The sequence below is a fragment of the Aegilops tauschii genome, chromosome 6, assembly GCF_002575655.3.
Source record: "Aegilops tauschii subsp. strangulata cultivar AL8/78 chromosome 6, Aet v6.0, whole genome shotgun sequence".
Classification (NCBI taxonomy): domain Eukaryota; kingdom Viridiplantae; phylum Streptophyta; class Magnoliopsida; order Poales; family Poaceae; genus Aegilops; species Aegilops tauschii.
Window position 1 is genome coordinate 319,077,791 of NC_053040.3, and position 14,652 is coordinate 319,092,442.

Sequence of the window (14,652 nt, forward strand, 5' to 3'; positions counted from 1 at the left end):
CTCCATTTCGTCAACTGGAGCCCTCTCCGGCGAAGCCCACAACCACCTGACGCTGCCGCCCGCCGAAATCGACCTCACCGTCGTTCTGGTGCTCACCAGCGACCACCACCACCACCCACCGACGCGGGTGCCACCCCGAACGCGTCCCGACCATCGCCGCCTCCTGAAACACCGACGATCGCCGCCGGTGACCACCGCCTCCCCTCTGTACACGCGTGCGTAGAGCGCGTTTGAATTTCAAACCTGACGGGTGGGGCCCACCCGTCAGTATTCTGTTCTTTTCTATTATTTCCGAAAGCGTCTTTTGCCTCTTTACGCTTTCTTCTTGAGGAAGCGTATTCCTATCCGAGGCGCTTTCAGTTATTACCGCAGGGACCCATTGGCAGTTATTTTATTTACAAAGAGGTCCCTAGTTTTAAATCCTTAATAACTTTTAAACCACATATCAGTTTCAATTGATTCTTTTTTCTGAAATTCTTGTTTTTCACTCTAGTTTATTTTAGTATTTATTTAAAAATATTTTGAGACAAATTTTTGTGCTCTTGCAAAAAAGTTGAATTTGGACTTTTTGTGCTCTTGCAAAAAAGTCAACATGTGCATTTAACATAGCCCATCATGATCATTTGCATTCGTTATACCTTTTGTCCATAATGTTTGCGAGTATATTCCAACGTACTCACAGGCTTGTCCCTGGTTATTGTCTTGGCCAGACCTAGAGGAGGACGAGCTTGTAGAGGAGGACTGCGCTGGCGAGCCCAACACGTAGAGGTGTTCCCAGTCAGTCACCTGTGGATTTGGAGTCTACCACGTGTATCATCCACTGGTGCTTCCGCTACACAAATAAAATAGTCAAGCCTCACCCTGACGCTTGGCTTACTTTATTTTATCGGTGCTATATCACTGTCACCCACTGTCATATTCCACCGCCACCTGTTTTACAAGTTTGTAACAGATTGTAGAGCACTCTGGCTCAACCCGATGTAACAGTATGTTTGTACTGGTTATCTATACCAAGGAAGTCCACCAACAGTCCTGATCTTGGGGCTGGTGAGACTTTGGGCTATTCTGTGATTTATTACGAAAGTGAGCCTGACAGTGACTGTGTTGTATCATCCCTTCCTCTTTGGAGAAATACCGACGTAGTTCAAGCCGCATCAAGAGGCGATTTCAAGAAATTGTGAACTTTGGCCATCAAAGTGAGCATATCCATTGGTGGTTAGTTTAAGAGGTTAGTAACCCTCTCGGGGCCCGTTCTAATTCTGTTATCCATATATTTTGGTATTGTAGGAGCCTCGGTTGAAATGTTGGGTGGATGGAATGGGTAGATTAGCAAGATTTAATGGCTAAAGTCATTATATTTTGATGTAGGCACAAATGTTCAGATATACATGGTTAATTTTGGCTATTATGTGTTAATTATAGTTTTTGTTTAATTAGGTATATACTTAGTGGAGGTAATAAAATATAAATAGGGTTATCTATTATTGATACATTTGGATTAGGCAGCGATAAGATTAAAGTCTATGTCAATATGCATATAACTTTGGTAGCAAAGTACATGATATAGTTACATGGAGATTTTATGGACGCATGTACAATAATAATTGATTTGAAGTATGGATGTATGACAATGAGACTCCAGTAAAGCGTATGCACGACAAAAAAATACACTTTCGTGATGATACGTGTTTGTCACAGTAGGTCACGTTTTCTGTCATGCATGTACATCCATGACAAATTTATGACATAATCAAGATAGTCATACCTGTGCTGTCGTAGAAGTGTACCATGACATTACCAAAATTATCATCACGGAAGTGTCCACTTCCATGACGCTAAATCGCGCGTCACAGAAATGCTTTCGTCAAGGGTGACCGACACGTGGCATCCACCATAACGGAACGCCGTTAAGCTATCGGGTTCGGTTTTGGATCCGATAACCCGTTAACAGCCCCGACCAATGGGGATTTTCCACGTGTAAAATCATCATTGGCTGGAGGGAACACGTGTCGGCTTGCCGTTGGGACAGATGTCATCCACTCATTGGACCAAAAGCGCCTATGATACGTCGACACGTGGCACGGCCCAACAGAGGCCCATTCCTGTGAAAAGGTCGGCCCATTTGACTTGGTCAAAAGGTGGCGGGCGGGCCCACGGCAAGCCTGTTAATGGCCCGTTCGCATATAGCCCATTTACAGCCCGCTAACCCAGGGCCCGTTTACGGCCTATCTGAATTAGGCCCAGTAGCGTCATCTGGGCCGTCCAATATAATTCCAGCCCGTTTTAACTTCCGGCCCACGTATGGCCCATGACGTCTTTCGGCCCATATGAGGCCCTTAGTAACCCTCGGCCCATTAACGGCCCGTGGTAAAACTGGCCCGTAATGAACAGTGTATCACTTTATACCCATTAACGACCCATTATTCCGTTGGGCCGTTTCCAGCCCATGTTATCTTTCGGCCTTCTCAGGGCCCATTTATTCTTTTGCTCATTTCCAGCATTCGTTTACTTTCGGCCCGTTACTGTCATTTTCTGCTTGTGGACAAATTCAGTCTGTGGTTACAGTCGGCCCGTTTGTGGCCCGTTAATACGTTGGGCCGTTTTCATAGCGTCATCAAATACGACCGATTAACGACGGCCCGTTATGGTCGGCCCATGAACGGACGATTTCAACTCTAGCCCATTTACGGCCATAATGTGGTCTGTTATTGGCCCATGTTTAGCCAACCGATCATACGGCCCGTAGAAGGCCCATTGATGATACGGCCCGTAGAAGGCCCATTGTGTTTACGGCCCGTATAAGGCCCATTGTTTCTACGGCCCTTAGAAGGCCCATTGTTTCTACGTCCCGTAGGAGGCCCATGTTAACTACATCCCATGTTAACTACAGTAAATATGTAGCCCATGGTTAATGTGGCCTAGTTTTAAAAAATAGGTTATTGCGGCCACTAGCAAACCGCGAAAAAAGAACTGCACTGACTAAAGAAAACAAATAAACAAGACAATAAGGAAATAAATAGGCAAGCAACTTACGCTAGGCTATCACGGCTATTACACATATTACATCCACTGGGCGTCAAAGTTCGCCACCAATGCAAATATAGGGAACAAAGCAGCATATAAACGCCGCAGCAAAACAAGTCTAGAATTGAAACCACTTCAGAAGAGCTCAAGAAACAATATCCTGGGTACCCATAATGCTGGCAAGATGCTTAGCAAGCTTATTGACTTTCTCTTGTTTGGCGCTTAAATCCTCCAGCACTTGCTGTTGCACCAGAAAGTATGCATCTGAATTCTGCAGGGACTTCCTCAGTCCTTCGGCTTCCTGTCGCATAACATCTGATCGATGTCTTTCAACTTGAAGTTGAGACTCAAGAAGCCGAACTGATTCAGGCAGCGAGTTCGAAGAGCTGGTGCCAGCAGTAGTAGCCAGTAACTCGAACACTACATCAAGACAGGACTTTGGGGTTGACTCAGTGTCTTCAATATAGTTTTTATCAGCTTTCTTGGAGAACAACAGGGATGTCTCACTATCTTGAACCTTATCTGCATTACTTCCTTTACCATTGCATAACGGGGTACTCTTCTCCAATATTTTATCCGCGTTCTAAAAGAGAAACAAACAAACACATCACAGGTTTACAATGTAGTATATGAAACTCATTTTGGTAAACCAGTTCAGTAGTAAGGTGGACAGGATAACAGCATGAAACAAACATATATCTATGTAGTATGGTCACTGTATGGTCTATATCATTCTAGTTTATGTTGCCAAATCAATATAGATACAGTTCGAATCATATCTATTTAAGACAATGCAGCTTAGACAGAATATAAGTGTGGGAAACTACACAGCAATAACAACACTTGTAAGGTGCATGGCATGAGAATATAACTATTTATTCAATTGAAATTGAAATCAACATAGAGCAAGTTACAACAGCAAACACGTTAAAGAAACAGGTTTAAAACATACCTGTTGCACCATTGGAGTTTCAGTTGCATCCTTCAAATTTGAAATTAGTTGGTATGAGTAAATACAGTGATGCAAGAGCAAAGTAGTATGAACCATAGCTATGGAACCTGACCTGAGAACAATTCTTCTTCTGCTTTAAGCGTTGACTTGTGGTTCGGAGTGGTTGTCCTCGTGCTTTGGGCACTGCAGTTGCCTTACTAACTGCTCGTGTTTGGGTGCTCTGTGGTGGAGACGGTGCCGTGTCAATGGGAACTGGGTTACTATCTGCTGGGGTTGGGGTTAGAAGGGGTGTAGCTAGTTCTCTGTCCAACTGGGTAGGGGTACAATCTGCGTGAGTCTGGGTTATGTGTGGTGGGGCTGGTTCTTGGGCAAGTACAACCGTGGTTCTATCTCCATCGACAGGTAGCATGCTCTTTTCTGAAGACCGTGTTTTTACTCCCACAGATACTGCCATCACCCCCTCCAATTGAAATGGCTGATAAACAAGAAAAGTAATTGAATGTACAGACATTGTAAGATAGACAGGTGCGATGGATAGTAGGGAAGAAAACAGGGCATGAAATAATTCACATTTATGTTGTCTAACCAAACAGAATAGCAGGGCATAATTTCACATATATGATGGCTAATAAACAAGATAGCATGACACAATTTCACATGTATGATGGCTAACTAAACAGGATAGAATGACATACTTCAAAATATGATGACTATGTAAACAGGATGACATGATATAACTATACGATGTGTCTATTAAAGTGGTTGGCATGCCATAAATCACAAACATGCCGTCGATGGAAACATGATGGCATGATATAATTCACGGATAGAATGACATAATTCAAAATATGATGACTATGTGAATAGGATGAGATGATATAACTATATTACGTCTTTAGAAAATGGGTTGGCATGCCATAATTCAGATACATGCTGTCTATGTAAACATCATGGCATGCTATAATTGAAATATATGGTTTATATACTAAGGAAGTGAGCAGAGGGCAATCGCATATATGATGTGTCAACTAAGGAGATGGCATTCAATATCGTGTATATGATGTAAAAACTAAGCATTGCAATACAACATATGCATGATATGAGTAATATAACCCTGCCAAGTTTGAGCATACACCTCAGGGGGATAATAGGACTGGTCATCTGCCTCTGAATCCTCCTCTGAAGAGCTATTTGTAACCAGCAAGATATCTGCTTCACCAGGTAGCATTGTCTGCTCTGAAGACCTTATTTTCAGTCCAAATTTCTCCATCACCAATTCAAATGGCTGATGCACAGGAAGAGCAGTTGAATATACAAACATTGTCGACAAAAGCAATGAGAAATACAAAAAAAGGACGACATGATATAATTCACATATATGACGCTTGGCTAAACAGCATGGCATTGCATAATTCAAATATATAATGCCTTCCAACAAGATAGCATTGCATAATTCACATATATAATGTCTTGCAACAAGATGGCATTGCATAATTCACATATATGGTAATTAGACACTAAACATGTGGCATTCACATAAAGCATGTCTAAACTAAGCAAATGACATAGCAATGCAAGATACCATACGCACGATATGAGCAACATAACCCTGCCAAGTTAGAGCATGCACCTCGGGGGGGGGGGGGAATAGGACTGGTCATCTGTCTCTGAATCCTCCTTTGAGGAGCTATCTGTAACCAGCAAGACATGCGCTTCGTCAGATAGCATTTTCTGCTCTGAAGACCTTGTTTCCACTCCAGATTTGTCCATGACCGTGCCGAATGGCTGATGCACAGGAAGAGTAATTGAATGTACTAAAATTGTTGACAAATTTAACACGTAATAAAAAAATGATGTCATGATATAATTCACATATAAGATGACTGGCTAACCAGGGTGGCATTGCAAAATTCACATATATGATGCCTGGCTAAACAAGATGGCATTGCATGATTCACATATACGATAAAGAAACTAAACAGATGGCATTGACACAAAGCATGTCTAAACTAAGGAGATGACATCTTTGACGTATACAGTAAGCAATGCAAGGAACCATATGCATGATATTACCAACATCAGCATGCCAAGTTAGAGCGAAGACCTCATGGGGTAAATAGGAGTGGTCTTCTGCTTCTGAATCCCCCTCAGAATAGTTATCTTCCTCTTGATTACGATCCGAAATGGGTGGAGGGGGGCTGCCTTTGCACCCACCATGGAGCGACGTCTGCATGAAATTTTATTGCCACGCAAGGCTCGTCTCTTTTGCTCTACATGTTCAGTTCCATTGTGTACAATAACTGACATGCATAGGAATAAAACATAGTGAGATTATGTAAGGAGTGCATGCACAAATCCAGAGTGATGGTAGCAAACTGTGGATAGACCCAAAACAAATGATAGCAGGCAGATAAATGCTTTAGTTAAAAATTACAGATAATGGCTCCTTTAATGTTTGTTTGCACCCAACATGAAACTCATAGTAGACACCCGAGATTAACCAGATAGTAGACAGATAGTACTGATTGCTGCCCCAATATGTACCCCACAACCATTTAAAAACTCAAGTTTCAGCATAAGTTTGGACCTGAGTCGGAGTCTAATAGGTGAACACGACAATAAAGTAGCATGTCTTCATATTAAGCGATGCATAACGTAAGCAGACACGGAAGAGTGTGAACTCTCTTGCGAACCCGTGTAGTATGATGACCCACAAGTATAGGGGATCTATCTTAGTCCTTTCGATAAGTAAGAGTGTCGAACCCAACGAGGAGCAGAAGGAAATGATAAGCGGTTTTCAGCAAGGTATTCTCTGCAAGCACTGAAATTATCGGTAACAGATAGTTTGGTGATAAGGTAATTTGTAACGGGTAACAAGTAACAAAAGTAAATAAAGTGCAGCAAGATGGCCCAATCCTTTTTGTAGCAAAGGACAAGCCTGGACAAACTCTTATATAGAGAAAAGCGCTCCTGAAGACACATGGGAATTATCGTCAAGCTAGTTTTCATCACGTTCATATGATTCATGTTCGGTACTTTGATAATTTGATATGTGGGTGGACCGGTGCTTGGGTGCTGTCCTTACTTGGACAAGCATCCCACTTATGATGAACTCCTATTGCAAGCATCCGCAACTACAAAAGAAGTATTAAGGTAAACCTAACCATAGCGAAACACGTGGATCCAAATCAGCCCCTTACAAAGCAACGCATAAACTAGGGTTTAAGCTTCTGTCACTCTAGCAACCCATCATCTACTTATTACTTCCCAATGCCTTCCTCTAGGCCCAAACAATGGTGAAGTGTCATGTAGTCGACGTTCACATGACACCACTAGAGGAGAGACAACATACATCTCATCAAAATATCGAACGAATACCAAATTCACATGGCTACTAATAGCAAGACTTCTCCCATGTCCTCAGGAACAAACGTAACTACTCACAAAGCATATTCATGTTCATAATCAGAGGGGTATTAATATGCATAATGGATCTGAACATATGATCTTCCACCAAATAAACCAACTAGCATCAACTACAAGGAGTAATCAACACTACTAGCAACCTACAGGTACCAATCCTAGGCTATGAGACAAAGATTGGATACAAGAAATGAACTAGGGTCTTAGAGGAGATGGTGCTGGTGAAGATATTGATGGAGATTGGCCCCCTCCCGATGAGAGGAGCGTTGGTGATGACGATGGCGATGCTTTCCCCCTCCCGGAGGGAAGTTTCCCCGGCAGAACAACTCCGCCAGAGCCCTAGATTGGTTCCGCCAAGGTTCCGCCTCGTGGCGGCGGAGTCTCGTCCCCAAAGCTTGCTTATTATTTTTTATCGGATGAAAGACTTCATATAGTAGAAGATGGGCACTGGAGAGCCACCAGGGGGCCCACGAGGCAGGGGGCGCGCCCAGAGGGGTAGGGCGCACCCCCACCCGCGTGGCCAGGGTGTGGGCCCCCTCTGGTATTTTCTTCGCTCAGTATTTTTTATTATTTCCAAAAATAACTTCCGTGGAGTTTCAGGACTTTTGGAGTTGCGCAGAATAGGTCTCTAATATTTGCTCCTTTTCCAGCCCAGAATTCCAGCTGCCGGCATTCTCCCTCTTCATGTAAACCTTATAAAATAAGAGATAATAGGCATAAGTATTGTGACATAATGTGTAATAACAGCCCATAATGCAATAAATATCAATATAAAAGCATGATGCAAAATGGACGTATCATAGTCCTCAAGGTCATCTGCTCAGTTGATGATGGTAATGCAGTTGTCGTGGCTGCCGGCGGCGGGGAAGAAGATCTGAGGCGGCGAAAGACAGTCTGGGGAGTGGATCCCTGCTGTGGTGCAGCTGAGCTGGGGTGGAACACAGCACCGCAGGAGCAGGACAAACCACACAAGGTTTTCTTTGGCACATATCTGTAACAGAAGTAATTGTGTAAGGGCTTGTTTGAATTTGAGGATTCTAACAATGCAGGGATAGGAAATAGACAGGAATAGGATAGGAATGCATGTGCAAAACAGAGAATTTAAAAACACTGGATTTCTGCCAATCTGGGTGTTTGGTTCACAAGAATTGGAAGATCACAGGATGCAAAGAAGCATGGTGAGATTAAGTCAAACCACAAGAAGTGTACAACCTCTTTGGCGAAGCCATGTCGATCTCAGCATGATTGGGTTGGCCGGTGAGGATGCTCCAGCTGACTTGGCTGTTGGAGGAGGGGAAGAAGATCTTAGGCGTCTGGAGATGGAGCCCGAGGTACTGCTCCGCTGTGATGGAGGGTTTCGTCGTTCGAGCAGCTCCGGTGAGTTGTACGACGCCGAGGCTGAAGCAGGACAAGAGAGACAACGTTAACCTGAGTGGAATTCTAATAGCATCTCCAATAGATGACGTAAAATACATAACCACAAAGTGCTAGATGTATACATCAGCCGCTCATCTCTGAACTTAACTGTCAAAACTGAATTTAACTATCGAAACTGAACTTAACTGTCGAAACTGAATTTTGCTGTCGAAACTGAATTTTACTGTCAAAACTGAACGCACTAGAGGTGAGGCTACACGTCAGTCGACTGACTTTTTCATCTCTGGTCAGTCGATTTATCAGCCATTGGATACGAAATCAAGGGCCTGCAGTTCATCTTCAACCTCCACCACCCTGACCCGCCAGCCACCACCGGCCAAACAGCCGCCCCCGCCGCCCGCGGCCGACGGTGCGCCGCCCCGCCCGCCCCGAAAACACTCCCCACCGCCGGTCCGCCGCCGCCCCGGCCATCCCTCTAGGCCCCCCCGTGCCGAGCTTTTTCTCCGGCGATCCCCACGCCACCGTCCCACTACCGCCCCCACCCTGAACCCTAAGATAGATAGTGGGGTACCTCTCCGGCGAGCCCCCTCCCCGCTGCGGCTGGTTCTTCCTTAACTCCGGTGAGCCCCCCACCCCCTGAAAATCGACTGACCCAAAAGTCGATTCAGTCGACTGAAGTGTAGCTAAATTGGAGCGGCATCGCAAGCAAGAGCTAGAGCGAGAGCAGCAGCGCGAGCAAGAGCAGACCAGGCAGGGGACCGAGAGCAAGAGCAGAGCAGCAGCGCGAGCGAGAGCTAAAGCAGCAGCAGCTCCTACTGATGTGGACGTCGCTGCCGAGGGAGCGACGCCGTGGAGGAAGTGGCCGGTGACGCCGCCGTGGATGGAGCCGCGCCGTGTCGGCTCGGGACCGAGCGCCGGCAGCACCGTGAGATCAAATCAAGAAGAAAATGTGGCGATTAGTGTACAACCTCTTTGGTGGCGCCGATTAGGCTGCAGCTTCATCTGAGGAAACGGTGATGATGATGCTCTTCCGGTGGTGCAGGTGAAGACGGCGGTGTGGGAATGGAGGTGGCGCGAAAGACAAGGGGAACGTCCGGGCAGCTCCTTGGAGGTGGAAGACGGGGTGCCTGAACCGGCGGGATGACCAGATCAACGACGGATCCTCATCCGGTATGGTGGATGAGGGACATCGAGGTGTTGCTGTGGACGACATCGTCGGGGAAGAGGCTCCGGCTGGGTGGCAGACGGAGGAGGGTGTGGGGCTTCGCGGGTTTTCCCGGCCTCGGTGTATGTATGGGTGGGCGGATGGGATGGGAGTGGGGAACCATGGCTTAGGGACGCGCTTGTCCGAAATGTGGGGTAAGTTACGAAAGTACCCCCACCGGTTTGAGGCGGTTCTTTCGGTTCAGGAGTATCACGGGCATTTCGCGTGTCGGGATTTCACAGGAGGTGGGAGTTTTCGCGCGCGTTGTAATTTTGGAATAGCAAGGCGCGGGTTGAGATGGAGGGAGTTGTCGGAGCACAACGAGACAAAGATTTATCTTAAATATTTCGGGGTAACAAGGCGCGGCTTGATGAGGCGGGAGTTTCGCAACATGATAGACAGAGACGCTAGCTTGAAATTTCGGCATAACAAGGCGCGGCTTGAAATTTCGGGAGAACAAGCTTAACGTGTACCCAAAAAAAAGACAATTTAGAGTAGTATGATATACTACGTACGATGTGTTTAACACGCACAACACACACACAGACACCATTTAGACTAGTAAGGTACACGTGCATTGCACGCATGAGATTTGGCAACCAAATTATGAATAAATACCATATTATAGCATGTAAGCTTTGAGTCATATATGCATGATGTAGATGTTCGTTTAATTCTTATAGTTCATTTCATTCAAAATCATCTAGTTTTTATAAGAAAACTAATCTATTTTAAGATTCATGGAATTGTGCGTTTTAAGGCATAAAGTAAAAACAAATCATGTAGAAAAACATTTGGGCAATTCTGATACGGAAGATTCTAGAACAAAGAAGAAGTGCTTGTGTTTTGAGGTTTGTGCATTATGCTTAAGTTCAACCATAGAGTCTTCTAGATTGTACATGTGGCAAAATCTGGTGGAATCTAGATGATATCCAACGGCCAGTGGTGCTCAAATTTGTCAACTCTGCACCATCGGATTGGCCTCATCCAACGACCATCTTTCAAAGTTAAATTTATCCGCACACTATATAAAAATATAAAATATAATATGTATATAGGGGTATAGATATAGATATGTGATGCGAAAGCCACCCATCATCTCCAATTAGAATAGTGTGTCCATGCACGGATGCAATGTGGTCAAACGATGTCTGTCATCAGTATCTCAAATTCAAACCAGTCTGACCTTGTTCAATGTGTATACATTACAACATGCTCGTTTCCAAACCACACCGCGCAGATCTCCGTTATATTCATGCATGCATGGGTTTCAAACATCATGATCTCTTATTCAAATATTTGAATTCAACTTTACATTGATTATGACCTCACCTAGTCTTTTACACCCACACATTGGTCTTGTCTTTATAATTGTACCACTAACTTTCTCTCGTGCATGCATGCACACATACTACCAGTCGGCATTATCCATCGCACACATGCAATCTTTTTCTTCAGATCGGTCTCCCATGAAGGCACACACACACATCCCCTCTCCATCATATCAGGCATTCTTTATCTCTCACGTGCATGCGCAACGATCGATGTTCCTCTATATGTGTGTGTATATAGCTAGGTCTTTCATAGTTTTCCACATAAACCGATCAATCTATATATCTAGTGAGGTCTCACCCTCTTTCCCACGTCCACATCGATCAATCTATACCTCTCTATATAGGATTACATATATAGCTAATACACCCACATTAATTATATATCCAATGCCCCCTCTCATCATCCATGCTTTCCGCTTCATCTCTTAGATGCGCGCACAATGGCGAAGACAGGGGAAGCAAGGGCCCTGCCCCCCCTAACATCACTATATATCGAGGCTAATATGAATGTGATCATTAGACAATTGCTGGTAAAAATGGTTTAAGTTGATGAATTGGCCCTCCTCGTACAGGATTAGCAATGCTTGGCCCCCTAGCTCCTGGGACATTTTTCATGGCTCCGCCACTACGCGCAACAGCGCACGTCCTCGCCCCCTCTCTCTAAATATCGATCTCGCAGTTGTGCATTCCTTCATAGTCTCCCTCCACTCGGCCCCTCGCACCATCTTCTAGCCCCCACCGGATTTTGCCACATGTACAATCATGCAGACTCCATGGTTGAACTTAAGCATAATGCACAAATCTCAAAACAACAGTAGTTCTCCTTTGTTCTAGAATCTTCCGTATCATAACTGCCCAAACTTTTTTTCTAGTTGAATTGCCATTATTTGTTTTTTACTTTATGCTTTACCATGCACAAATCCATGAATCATAAAACAGATTAAGGGCTTCTTTGATTCAAAGGATTCTTGGAGGAATTTTGGAGGATTCTAATCCTTCGGAATTTTTCCTATCTTGGTTGTTTGATTCGTAGGATTGTAAACCATAGGAATTTTTCCATATGATTCATTTGCACTAGATTTCATAGGAAACATCCCATCCACTCAAACCTCTTTGAAAGAATTCTGCGTTTTTTCTATGCACAATCAAACACTCGTACCATCCTGTAGGATTCAAGACGACATTCCACTCTAATGCCATGTTCTTCATATTCCCGCGTTTTGGAAATCCTACGAGTCAAAGAGGCCCTAGGTTTTTTATAAAAACTAATTGATTTTGAATGAGATGAACTATAAGAATTAAATGAAGGTCTACATCAGTCATATATGACTCAGAGCTTACATGCTAGAGTGTGGTATTTATTCATAATTTGGTTGCAAAATCTGACGCGTGCAATGCACGTTTACCTTACTAGTACTTCGAGTATGTGCAAAACACAATGGCACGCTACACAGTGTCTCTCTTACAGTTCATGAAGACACGTGGCACATGTGGAGGCGTTGTCGCGACATCCTTGTGTGGATTGATCACAGTGACGTGCTGCTGGTTCCAGAAGAATGTACTCGTCCTCCCTGAGCCGCACTGGCGGTACATGCACGAAGCGAAGATGTGCACGCACGCCACACCCGCACTCATTCCGTCGCACGCACATGCGGTTACACGGGCGGACGCAATTTTGTTCCAAGATCCACCCCATGTGATAATTTGACGCGTGTAAAGTCCTTCACTTCATTGATGGTCAATGAATACAGCACATGCAAATTGAGTGGACATGAGGGCGGAAGAAAGACATTACTACTCCACTGCGCGCATGCGAGTAGTTAAATCATGGGTTGCTAGTAGTACTTCCATTGGTCTCCTTCGTATTTTGTGCCAATTTTTGACAGTAACATAATATTTACGCATCTGAGCAGTGTAGTCTACTTGAAATTTATGTTCCACTAAACTCATCGGGAGCCGTTTCGGGCCTCGAAACCAAAAACCATCAATTAATATTTACCTTGTTCCCATCACATTCGAAAGTACTAGTGCTACAATTAAGTGCAAGCCTGCTCACACCTACCAGTACGTACCAAACCTGAACGTGTTCCCACTATGCAGGTTTTAGTACTAGTGTAGTACTTAGGTTATAAAAAGGGGAACTACCTAACCGAAAATTACTCTACCTTCCTCCTCATAAGTCCTCCTTCGTTTGTCCTTGCCATGGCTGGTGTGCAGAGCTCTAGGTCGAGAACTACTCGTAACAAGGGAGCGGCAACCAAGGCTGCGGAAAAAAAGAGAGGGCTCGCCGCCACGCAGAGACCTCGAAAGATCTCTCACGGGCAGGCAATGGCTCCCAGGAGCGCCCTAGACGCGGAGGAGAACATGCCGAGCTAGCGGCGCTGGAGTCGTTATCCCTCGACGGCATGCCCGATCAGCTCAATAAGCACCTCAATAAGCAGAAGGAGTTCATCCACGGCTTGGTGGAGCTGCTGAAGGAGAGCCTCGACAACATGTCCGCTGAGCTCGATGAGCAGGGGGAGTTGACCGCTGGCTTGGTGATGCTGCTGAAGAAGAGCATTGCCTCGGAGAAGAAGGTGACCGGTGAAATCCTGCAACTTCAGGAGGACAAGGCGAAGCTCTGCCACGAGCTCGACCTGCTGAAGGAGGAGAACACCGGCTGGAAGAAGCTGCATGAGAATAGTAGTTCCTCGATGAAGATGTTGCAGGCCCTCGTCATGGGAGGAGTTGGCGAAGCTCCGCATCGAGCACCCGACTGCTGTCAAGGTACGTAATGCGGCCGTGGAACAGATGATGAAGGCTCGCATCAAGAAATCCCGCGTCATGGACATAATGAAGAAGATGGCGGAGGAGATGCGCAAGGAGATGGAGGTCGTGGAGGCGATGAAGAAGCAGTTACGACTCCGCGGCCAGCAACCCTTCATGTAGTGAGAGCAGCGCCCCAGACTTGTGTGTGCGTCTTCCTTCTTTTTTGGGGTGATAATCCTCCTTCTTCTTTTGCTCCTGTGTTTCTTATTTTGCTTCGGGTGTTTCGCCGCACGTGTCACCTTCTCTGCGAGGCATGAATAGAACAATGCTAAAAATGAGATGACTAGCAAATTAGATCATTCTTTATCGCCAATAGAACAATGCCTCTTGCTAGTAATATATAATAAGAGTAGAGAGTAGAGGATATGGCACTGGGCTGCCGTGTTTCGTGCTCCTCCGTCATACTCCAGTGGAAAACTTGAGTATACCGCACGGTTCTTTGCTCCTCCTCAGGTCGTCGGCACATTTATACGAGCAGTCAAATCACAAGGCCCCGCGTTCCAGCAGTAATGAGCCGTCAAATCACAAAG